At 34.5% G+C, this 10312-nt stretch overlaps 1 long non-coding RNA gene and 1 pseudogene across 1 annotated transcript in view; one reads left to right on the top strand and one right to left on the bottom strand.

Annotated features, from left to right (window-relative positions):
- The first annotated feature begins 365 nt into the window (after positions 1–365).
- LOC125647439 (uncharacterized) lies at positions 366–1736 on the top strand (annotated as a pseudogene).
- Positions 1737–6657: 4921 nt separating this feature from the next.
- LOC125645935 (uncharacterized) overlaps positions 6658–10312 on the bottom strand; it is a 12993-nt gene continuing 9338 nt past the window's right edge. The window contains exon 2 of the long non-coding RNA XR_007359492.2: positions 6658–9060. This is a non-coding gene — a long non-coding RNA (uncharacterized LOC125645935). The remainder of the gene's footprint in view (positions 9061–10312) is intronic.

Genomic DNA, 10312 nt, shown 5'->3' with positions numbered 1-10312 from the left:
TCAGTTGATGCGCGCATCAATCCAATGTTATTGCTCTCATCACAATTCAATTGATGCGCGCATCAATGTGGTGGAATTATTGCCTCGCAAAATTCAATTTGGAGCTTGGTATAAATAATTTGATAATCTCTTTAATTCAATTGAAGATATCTTTAATTATTTACAAAGCTTTTGTACAAGGAATTAATGTGCGCCTGAGGTCTTTTAAAGAGAGCAACAATTCAATTTTGGGTATGTTGAATTGATTGTTAAATACGTCCCATCGAGAATTTTTCACTCATATTGAGACGTCACCACATGACCAGCTGTAGGTACCACGGCTTTAGTTAAGGTCCTATCCGAAAGACCCGTGATTCTCATTTTTAAATGCCGAGCGTTTGGCGAACGAGCCATCGCTACTTATCATATATGTTCATGTAAATTGTCTGTTATATGCTGATAATATTGTAATCTTTTCTGAAAGCAAAAGTGGTTTACAGAACAGCCTTGATATTCTCAGTAACTATTGTTCAAACTGGAAACTGCAAGTCAATGTAGATAAATCTAAAGTTTTGATATTTAACTCAAATGGCAAACCTCAAGGGAATGAATTTACTATTAATGGCAATACAATACAAATTGTACCAAAATACTGCTATTTAGGTGTTATGATGAAATGTAATGGGAGGTTTAACTTAGCAACAGTTATACTTATTGAAAAGGCCAGAAAAGCATGTTTTAAAATGAAAAGAATCATTGGTATTGATAACCCATGTAAACTTTTAGAAAAACTTTTTGATGCTATTGTACTTCCAGTTCTTCTTTATTGTAGTGAAATATGGGGAGTGGGTCTCTCATCCAAAGATATTTCAAACCTAGAAAAAATTCACTTAAGATTTATTAAAGATATCCTTGGAGTGCACTGTAAAATACCCAATGCTGGTTGTCTAGCAGAACTTGATAGACTACCACTTTGGTCCAAAATTTCATTCTCCAGTATTAAATATTGGAATATTCTGACAACGTCTGATTCTTTGGCTTTTAAACTTTACCAATCCACAAGTGATTACAATACTTGGACCTGGAAAATATTTTCTATTCTAGATAATTTGGGATTTTCAAACATTACAAAATATAAAGATTCAATTCAACATCTTTTACCAAACATAAAACAAAGAATCATTGACCAGTGCACCCAGGAGCAATCATCAACAATCTTTGGTTAAAAAAAACCTTGTATTTTATAAAAAAAAAAAAAAAAAAAAAAAAAATTATACAAAAGAAAAAGAAGTCCATAATTATGTTGATTTACTCAGAAAAAGATCTGAGATATCCTCTCTTAGTAGAATTAGATTAAGTGCACATAAACTTGTAATAGAAAGCGGTAGATATAATTCCACATCAATGAATGAAAAATGTTGTGATGCTTGCAATACTGGTGTGATCGAAGATGAAATTCATTTTTCTATTTCAATGTAAATCTTATTTTAAGCTAAGAAACACTTACCTTAGAAACATTTATAATATAACACAGAAAAATATTACTCCGGACAATGAAAGATACATGTTACAAATATATTTTAACAGTGATATACATAAAGTCTTAAAAATTACTGTGAAATTTATTAAAGACTGTTTTGAATACAGAAGTCAATTACTTTCAACTGCATAAAAATTATGTAAACATTATGTATTGATGTTCAATGGGCCTTTGCCAATTATTGTAATTGTGTTTGTGCCAATAAATATTTGTATTTGTATATTTCAGCAGAATAATTAATAACATCATCATTCTAATTAACGTGCGCAATAAGTCAGAACTGAATTAAGATATCAGTAATTATTTGAAAAGATCTTTAATTGAACTGCGCACATCAAATGAATCGATGATATATTCAAATTAAAGATATCTTCCTTTATTTTAGCATATGTTAATTTGGCGCTCCATATATTTTGCATATGAATCGCGGGCACCAACGGAGCTATTGCATGATCAACATCAGGTTGTGCAATAGACCCCCATCCCCCCCCCCCCCCCTAGATTCAGTTGCATCGGGGGTAAGTGGACCCGCGCAAATTGAATCGAGCTATAAATCGAAAAAAATAAGAATGATGTTCTGAGCAATTTAACATCCCATGATTTCATAGTAAGGAATACACTCTGGTGGCTCGTTTGAGTCGGTAGGTTGAACTTTTGAACGAAAAACAGTTTCCAGCTTACTCTATCTAATTGCTAATAAAACGTACTTAACACCAACCATTGCTTCCACGTATTGTAAAGGATAACAGGAATTGGGACTTGTTTTTCAAGATGATATCAATATAGTGATTGTGCAGGAGATCGTCCGTTTGCACGGGAGGTTTTGGGTTGTGTAGGAGATCGTCCGTTTGCACGGGAGGTTTTGGGTTGTGCAGGAGATCGTCCGTTTGCACGGGAGGTTTTGCATTGTGCAGGAGATCGTCCGTTTGCACGGGAGGTTTTGGGTTGTGCAGGAGATCGATCAAATTAAAACAATGAGAGTAATGTGAAAAATTATATTTTTCTGGTTGTTTGAAACCGATAGTCCGTCATTTCCATAGTATTTGGAATTAATATTTCTTGTAAGAAATATTTTGTTGAAAGTTTACATCATACTACAAATTTTATTTCGTGGAAACGAATTATATTTCGTGGGAACGAATTTTTTAATAAAATCTATTCCACCTGTCCTAAACCAGCCACTGTATCATACTATAATATGATGGAGAAATTATGTCATTGGGCGTTTTTGTTTGCGCATATTTAATTTAATATGTATGTTGCAGTTGTGTGGGGGGTGTTATGGTAAAAAATGCCGAATTTTATGGCGCATCCTTTCTACATAAACTTACTCCTCTGTAAAGATATATCATGAATTTTATAAGAACGTCATAAGATATCTTCTAAAGTTTATGGAATATCTTATATCCTTTATAAGATATCTTATAAAAGATACGATATATCTTATATTTTTTCTTTTATAGTATAAAATATATCTCATAAACTTTATAAGATATCTCATAACTTTTAGAAGATATCTTTTTAAAAGAAAGTTTATAAGATATCTCATGTATTTTATAAGATATTTCATGTATTTTATTTTTATGAACCACAGTGGAAGCTAGCTAAGTGTCGTACCGGAGAAATAAAGGCTATTATTAAACTTTATAAAGTATCATATGAATTACTTTTATAAGATATCTTATAAAACATACAAGATATCTGATGAAAGGTGAAGATTACGTACAGTGATCAATCCCATGACTCCTATAAGGAATACAAAACAAAGAGTTTAACAAACACGAACTCCCTGAATATACCCGATCAGGTGTCTAGGAGGAGTAAGTATCCCCTGGATATACCACAGGTGGGATCAGGTGTCTAGGAGTAAGCATCCCCTGTCAACCGGTCACACCTGCCGTGAGCCCTATATTTAGCTGCAGAACTGCAACTCTCTGAAAAAATACCGGGACAGTGTAGGTACCCTATAACTTTATCAGGTAAACGGGGTTATCCGTAGTCAAAACCAGTGTGCCAAGAACGACCTAACAGTCGGTGTGAAACACGTCAGACAGCATTTGACCCAATGATAGGTTGTATTGGCTGTTGAAACCCCTCACCATCAACTTGTTTGTCAGTAGCCTGCCTCGATTTAAAAACTGATCATACGCAGAACAAGCTCTTGTGTATCGAATCAGTTGAGAGATATAAACACCATATGTAGTGTTTCAATGATAAATCTCATAACTCCTATAAGCAAAATAAAATAGAGAGTTGGGCTAACAAGGACCCCTGGGTATACAAGACGTGGGATCAGGTGCCTAAGAGGAGTAAGCATCCCCTGTCGACCGGTCACACCTGCCGTGCGCCTATAACTTGATCAGGTAAACGGAGTTATCCATGGTCAAAATCAGTGTGCCAGGAACGGCTTAACAATCGGTATGAAACACGTCAAACAGCACTGAACCCAATGCTAGGTTGTACTGACAAACTAGATCGTTATATATAACGACCATAAAATTTACAAAATACTGCTTTTAAACGAGACTGTTGAAATCCCTGCTCCATCAACTTGTTTGTCAGTAGCCTGCCTCGATTTAGAAACTGACCATACGCAGAACAAGCTCTTGTGCATCGAATCAGTTGAGAGATATAAACACCATATGCAGGTGATAATGAAATATTGCTTCACAAATATGGGAAGTTGACGATGGAGAACCTGAAATCATCCTGTTTGTCATAATGTTGGGTTGTTTTAGTTTGCCGTTAATATTTACTTTGAATATAATATCTAAGTATGAAGCAGAAGTTGGCGACTCTGGTGTGTTTTATTTCGAGCTCACTGGGATATATCGAATCGACATTTGAATGAAAATTATCATTGTTAATAGATAAAACATCGTCGATATATCTATATGTCGCATTGAAGGTTACAGCAAGAGACGTTTTTTTTTTCTCACGTAGAAGTTTTTGAATAAATTCTGCTTTACAAGAATATAAAAACAAGAACTGTCTATGTCAAAAAGTCTAGTCTTTAATTCATCATGAAGAATGGTCGTGTAAAAGTGTTAAAGGGCATACGTTTTGATCTTATAAAAATCATTTTTGAGATATCTTATAAAGTTTATGAGATACATGTATTTTATAAAACACAAGATACCTTACATATGTTTCCACACATAAATATACTATATGTACCAAATTTAGCCCCGTCCGAGAGTCAGAACCTCTACCCCGGGGATGATGAAATTTACATATTTGGTAAAGGCTTTCCTGCTCTACATCACTATGCATTTAGTTTTTCCTTACACATGTGCAGTTGTAGCGAAGATTTTTGAAAATTGGTAAATTGTTTAACTGTTTTTGTCCCGCCCATACGGTGCAGTAGTCCCGAACATTATAATTTATGTATCCCCTCTTCTAAAGATGCTTCATACCAAATTTGAAAATAATTGGAATGGTAGTTATCAAGAAGTTGAAAATGTGCAGGTTACCTAAATAGAAAATGTGTATTCTTGATGTGATTATTTTTAAATTACGCTTACAGGTGCTGCATTTCACATTCAGCAATTGCCAAAGTTTGTTGATTCTAAGACTCAAATCAACATGAGCCCAAATATGGCAATATTTCAATTTATAAAGCTAAAAGGTCACAGAGATCTTACTGTAGGGAGCAACACACCTACTCAAGATGCATTAACTGACCAAGTTTGATGATTTTTAGTCAATAATTGTCCAGTTATAAGTCGGACAGAATATCAAAATTAAAGACAAGTGCCCGAACTTTAAAGGGTAACACACCCTCTGAACTCTAGATACAGCAGCTGGCAAAGTGTGATTATTCTAGGCCTACATTGTACTGAGAAGTTACCAGCTGGGTACAAAGACAGATGGATGAACATCATTTTCAATGTTTTTGATATCTTTAGCATCTCCTCATGAACCCACTGCAGATGTACACAATGCCCGTATAAATCTTGATAAATATAACACGTCCAGTCCAACAACTGGGAATTCCTACAGAGAAGTAGAATGTAAATATCAGAAATGACTTTCATTTTGGAAAATACACGAGGATTTGAAATCAACCCTTCACACTGGCATCCTTTCTCGGACCAAAACTTGGATGAGACAGGAAATTTTTTTTTTTTTATTAACATATGGCTGTCGCAAGAGTTATCTCTCTTTTTATGGTGACTGAATAACGAGTTGCCTTATATGGAATAACCAATGGAATTTTAATTTTTTCTTTTTTCAAATGTAAATTCACAGTACTTTATTATTATAATACTATTATTCTTAAACACAGACTACGCATTATTTAATCCAAGATACTTACAATTTTAATAAAACCTGATGAAAGTTTTAGATAAATATGATCTACAACGTAAGAGTTACCTCATGTACATGTCATTTAAAAAAAAAAAAATCCATGTGGTACCCTTTTAACGGATGCGGTGGTGCCCTAGAATCTATTGCTATTTTTTTTTTTTTTTTTTTGGCCTTGGCTGGACCCTAACTACAAAATTGCTATAGATCATCTGAGTGACTCGGGGGACCCACCAACACGTCACCAACTGCATTTAGTAATACATCCCTCAAGGTAGCTATAGAACTCTCTCTCCGAGAAAATATTAGAAGGCATTTCAGAATTTCCTTTCAATGACATCACAATTCAAACTTATAATCCTTCACGACTGTCAAATAATGCATATCTCTCTCAAAAGTAATGTTCCATAAATTCCTCATACTGCAGTTCTCCCTCAAAAAAGTAATACATGTATTTCTCATGGGGATCCGGGTTAGAATAGGCCCTCAGTACCCCTTGCTTGTCGTAAGAGGCGACTAAATGCCCTTATGGGACAGTCCTTTGGATGAGACTGCAAAAACTGAGGCCCAGTGTCATAGAAGGTGTGGCATGATAAAGATCCCTCCCTGCTCAAACACCATAAACGCTGAGCATTGACCTGAATTTTGAAGCCCTTCAATGGCATTGGTAACATCTGCATAGGAGTGAAAAATTTGAGAAAGGTGTTAAACAATACTCACGACCTGTGAACAATTTGACACTTTGTTCCTGCCATAAACACTATCCCTCTATACACATATATTGTTGTTTTCAGTCATTTCTGCAGCTGGCCAAGTAAAATAAAGAAAAAAGCACTAGAAGCGTTTTATTTTTTGCTAACATGACAGTATGGAGTACGATAAAGCAATTACAGAGATACTATTACACAATTTCAGTGGTATTTGATTGTGGTTTACATTTAAAATGTGTCCAAAATTGCTTCTGTTTAGTAAAATACAAAATAGTACTATTATTAACAAAAGGAAATCATAGCTAAACTTAGTATATCCAAATTGACAGCTTGCTACATAAAGGTTACATTGAGATTAACAAAAAAATGTAAATGCAACATTGGGAATAACAGCATTTTTTCCCTTCAGATCACATTGTTTAAAACGACTTTCTCATAACCATACAAAAAAAAAAAAAAAAAGCATTATGCTACTTATATATCAATACTTCCAAATATATGCCCATAAACTGATTGAGCATTGGAAATGGATCATGTAAGAGAACATCTGTCATAGTGCTACAGGTTACTCTCAATAACAGCACAAAACATTAGGCCTATGAACCACAAAGCTCACCTGAAAAATTACACTGGCTTGATAACTGACTTCTAAATAACGAACTGTTAACTTGTTGCTTAAGAAGCATTAAAAATTGAGGATGCTACATCTAATTGATTTCCAATCTTTAATGTAATGCTTATGTTTACTCTTAAAAGTCCCATTTAAAGGGGGGCAAATTTACATTGACAAAAAGTAACAATATGAAATGAACAGAATTTAATCAGAAGAGCTTCACAGGACCTTGGGTCCAGGTGAGCTAAAACAAGAAATTTAAAAATCCCCAGCACAAATTGTTGTCAATCATAATGAAAAAAAAAGGTGAAATGAAAACAGCCTTACACTGAATATTTTCTTTGGTGAAAAATGCACCATCCGTGTCTAATAATAATAACACAAAAATACAAGAAAATACAACCAATTTGCAATACATACTGCTGCATAGCTTGTGTGGTACCATTCCTACTCAGTCTTCCAGTAACCAGGATGTCAACAATTATAGTCCCCAAAAGGAGTCGCAAATTAGCACACATCCCCATACATTAACTTAGATTGGATTCAAATAACCCTCCCCTTTTTTTTCTTCAAAATTCAACAATAAGGCATTGTAATATTTAGGAAAAAAAACGTATGTACTTGAAGATGAATACAACCAGATCAGACATTTATAGTTGTCATAACATGCAACCCTAACAGTATGATGTAACATAACAAAAATAGAACAGAGGTAAACAACCTACATACATGGCAGGATACTTTTAAAACAACCTTTAATGGACCAGCTACCCTAGTCTGGATTTATAGTGGAAGTGTACTACCTTTTGACCTTGTACATGAATAAGATTATTCAATACAAAAATTAAACTCTAAAAATCAAAATCAATGCCTTGCCAAAATAATATACAAAATATCAGCTAATTTTTACTAACAACACGCATGTGGAAGAAACCAGATCATGCTTTTCTTCACAGTAAATTCAATGTCACAAAGCAAACAAACACCTCACTATCTAGTGCACAAAATATCAGGCATTGTGCAATAACTTTAAATACAGATCTAAATTCATCACTGTGCTCATTTAACATAATACATGAAGTAAATGTAACCACGACAGTTTTGTTCAAGTTTAACACACTGCTAAATCAGATGGATTCTACGTCCTTTCCTCCACTTCTCAGCTTATCTAAGCTACACCGATATGTCATAGACTTTGCATACATTATTCATTGATAAAAAGGGAAGGTATTTCTACAACAACGGTATCTTTCCTCAAGTCATTCATGAAACTACTGAAAACTTTTCATTCACTCATCACCAAAAAAAATATCCTTAAACCGTGATAGACAAAATAGCATAGAAAACAATTCGCTGCTTGTATTAAATACACTGAATTCATAGAATGATAAAGAAAAATAAAGATTGGCCTTGCTGTAATTGTTGTCAGATAATGTGTTAAAGTGTTTATGCAGCACTTCTAAGTTCCTGAAGTGGCTCAGTATTGATAAGCTTTCATTGAATCATGAACATGCTTAATCAATTCTATTGCTCGGGATTTGTGTGCATCTCCGCCCTTCGCAATTCCTACTAAGCAAGCTTTATACGTGTTCATTGCTACCAGGAAATGCTTTTCTTCCTCCCCTTCCACGTCTTTGCGTTTAAATACCATAACGGGAGTATCACTACCATCATCCATGTTCAGGAGAAATGTGAATTTGGAATCTTCAAATTCTGGCCCCTGTTGATAGAAAACGGAACTATCTTTATAATTTGCTGCAAGCCGTTTTACTTGAGCGGGCGTTCCAGCCATGCCCGGCGACACAGCCCATGGATTTCCTTCCTGGTCGTATATGCCACACTTTAGCATCGTGTCTCCTTGTCCTTTAAAATGCTCAACGTACGTATCCCATGACATTTTGTGATGAAATCTGTAAAATAAAGCCCAATTCATTACTAAAGTCAAACCATTAATCCATTAATGTCAGAAAATTATAGCACATGTCGACTTCCTTGCAATTAATGAAATACTGTTGGACATTTGCCAACTCTGCTACAGACCCAAGTACAATACTTAGTACATGCTTGTTGCGACTGCTTACTTGCACGCTTATTGTACTTCCATACAGCTGAATCTGAAAGAGGCAATATCAAGAACGATGTCTTGGGAGTTAACCCCTTTCAATGAAAATTTGAATTCATATTCAAATAAACATATATTATCTAATTTTACAACCATTTGCTTAACCAAACACCTGTCCAATCTGAATACTGTTGACTACTACACAATAAATGACAGCATGTGGGTTGTGTTCAATCTACATAATATGGTTTTATTTCCTATTGATTACTGTCAAAACACAATATAAAACCCACTGCAACTGCTTCACATGTGCTTGTTAAGGTCATTAAATCTACAGCAAGCTACTTAAATCAATCCTTTTTAACAAAACAAGACAATGTATCTTATGTAATTAAGTTTTCTTCTTTCGTTTTGTTTTCTATTAATGACACGTACAGCTGACACTCCCCTAATTAACACAAAAAAAAGTATGACCTATTCAATCAAATGTATTGTAGACTTATTTAATTTCATTGTGCTGTGAATACGATTTTGTTGGCTGTTTTACGTCCAGTCAAAAATTTTTCACTCGTATTGAGATGTCACCAGTTGTAGGTGAAGTACCACAAATTTAGACCTATGCTTAGTGTTTATGACAATAGCAGTGATGGTTCTTTAAAGGCATAGGGTCTATCTTTTATCTAAAAAATGACATCACAATATTTTGCAAGAACTCCAAAAAACAAATTTGTAGTATTAATTGTAAGTTATCTATAGCTGCAGCGCTTTGAAATTGAAGTCATTTTGACGTTTTAGCCCTTTATAACATTTTTATCTGGAGGGCAATATATTAAACTGGTACCTCGCTGATTGGTGGCTACACACAAACATAAGAGATGCAAAGTCAACAGGGTACCAGTTTAGGCAAATGAGAACAGGGAATTATTTTGTAATTGCTATTGTATCCAATGTGTTTGTAAACATTCTGAAGAACGTGATTTTCTAGTTATGACCTTAAATTTTGTCATCTTTTTGGAACATGCAAAATTTCACTAATATCTTAGACCATATGCCTTTAACGTTCCAACACTTGGCATGTCATGGGACCTCCATTTTCAAGG

This window comes from Ostrea edulis, chromosome 6, assembly GCF_947568905.1.
Source record: "Ostrea edulis chromosome 6, xbOstEdul1.1, whole genome shotgun sequence".
Taxonomy (NCBI): Eukaryota; Metazoa; Mollusca; class Bivalvia; order Ostreida; family Ostreidae; genus Ostrea; species Ostrea edulis.
The sequence above is the reverse complement of the archived record's forward strand: the minus strand, read 5'-3'. Positions and strand labels throughout refer to the sequence as shown.